At 36.0% G+C, this 1,879-nt stretch overlaps 1 non-coding gene across 1 annotated transcript; it reads left to right on the forward strand.

Annotated features, from left to right (window-relative positions):
- The first annotated feature begins 724 nt into the window (after nucleotides 1–724).
- Nucleotides 725–841, forward strand: TRNAL-CAA (transfer RNA leucine (anticodon CAA)). The gene is made up of 2 exons: nucleotides 725–762; nucleotides 797–841. It is a non-coding gene; the product is annotated as a tRNA-Leu (tRNA).
- The last annotated feature ends 1,038 nt before the right edge of the window (nucleotides 842–1,879 follow it).

The raw sequence follows: 1,879 nt of genomic DNA on the forward strand, positions 1-1,879 counted from the left end.
TATCCAAAAAGGCATCTAGGAAAAAAATCCATTTACCTACATGTATACCTATATTTCGGTTTTGGATAGGGGGGGGGGGTTTGGACCAGAACCTCCCCCCCATCCCCTATCCCCCCTTGTGTGGACGCCCCGTGACGTCCCTAGATAAAATGCCTCTCATAGGCAGCGCCAAAATGCCGCCTCATTTGTTCATACATTATTTTTATCATCCTTTCATGAGTCCAATATCTAAGAAATGTGTTGTATGGATACATTACTAACCAAATTTAATATCAGAGTAATTTTATTATTCGCAAATCTGCACGTGTCGTTTCTGGTCACCAAGGACGTCGAAGGGCAACGGAAGTAAACTAGATATCGCAAACCCGACAAAACCACTGAGCTGATTTTTTTAATGGAAATATATTTTCGTTGTGACTAAGTTAAGGTGCTTAGCTATTTCTATATATTCCAAATGATTGTCCTCGATTTGCCGCCCTTCGAGTAACTGCCGCCGCCAAGCGACACTCAATCTGCCTACCCCCACGGGACGTCACTTGTGAACGCCTGCTTGCGAATATTATAATATTATGCTGTTATTAGTGACCTATCTTATAATTATTCACCTCTGGGTGATATATTTATCTCTTGATAATAATATTCACTATACAAAAATAGACAGACAATTCGTTCGCTAATTTACTGGCCTCTTGTGCAGCTTGTTAATTTGGTCACTGTTTAATATGTCAGGATGGCCGAGCGGTCTAAGGCGCCAGACTCAAGGCATAACCTTACTCGCTGAACGCGGGGTGAGCTCTTCTGGTCCTCTCTGAGGGCGTGGGTTCGAATCCCACTTCTGACAATATTTTTTGAATTTTTTTTGAATTTTCAATTTGTAAATAATAATTACACTAGTACTCTTAACAATATCTTCGATACACTTTTACAGTAGGTGTATGCAGGTCATGGCCCCCACAAGAGGGGAGGGGGGGCTGACAGGTCTAGCCAGGGGGCCCGAGCTCGCGTGATGAGTCAACCAGATAAGTAAGATAAACACATCACAAGTTTGCTCTAATAGTAAAAAAATACTTCAATGATATTAATAATTAAAAAATAATTACAAGATAAAAAGAACTTTTTATATACCTATCACGTTTTTAAATTTTCTGTTGAATCATATAAACTTGACAATTCTATGTAATAATAAAAACTTTTTATTGTACTTGATAGAAATACTGAATAAATATAGAATACTAAAATGTCACTGACATTTCATATTGATTTCCATAGTAACGCACGTATATATTAATAATTCAGTTGCTAGGACCCCTTAGCAACCAACAATAATAACTTTTCATACAAAACAGAATTAACTGAAAATGAATTCAATTCTACTTTAACATGGCTAAAAGTATTAAAATAATGCATTGTCGTCGTGTTCTGATATATTCTAAAAGTTTCAAATGTCTAGCTAGTCGGGAAGTTAGTTAAAAATCTTCAATCGTCCAAGACAAATCTTGAAAAAACAAGAAAAAAATGTACTGGACACACAACTGGAAGAATTAAATAATAATAATATATCTTCTGAACCTTTGAAATTATCTTTTTTTACGATTACTGTTATTGAATTGTATATAAATTTTAAAAATTATTACGCTGGCTCAATGGCCTATGTGTAGTTACTAGTATATAGACCAGGTAACACAGAATTAATGGGAAATGAAATACCTAACAGATGAAGAGTATGTAACAGACAACCGTTCTCGAGTGTGGAATAATATGGGATAAAAGATTCAAGAATACGTCATTCCTTCGTTTTGACAACTGCTCTCGGTTTATGCAATATATTGGTGAATTTGAAGTGTGCAACACACACTATGCATGTATGTATGTAATGTTG

Source organism: Rhyacophila brunnea, unplaced genomic scaffold, assembly GCF_057557595.1.
Source record: "Rhyacophila brunnea isolate RB1 unplaced genomic scaffold, BYU_Rbru_1.0 scaffold_24, whole genome shotgun sequence".
In the NCBI taxonomy this organism is placed as follows: Eukaryota; Metazoa; Arthropoda; class Insecta; order Trichoptera; family Rhyacophilidae; genus Rhyacophila; species Rhyacophila brunnea.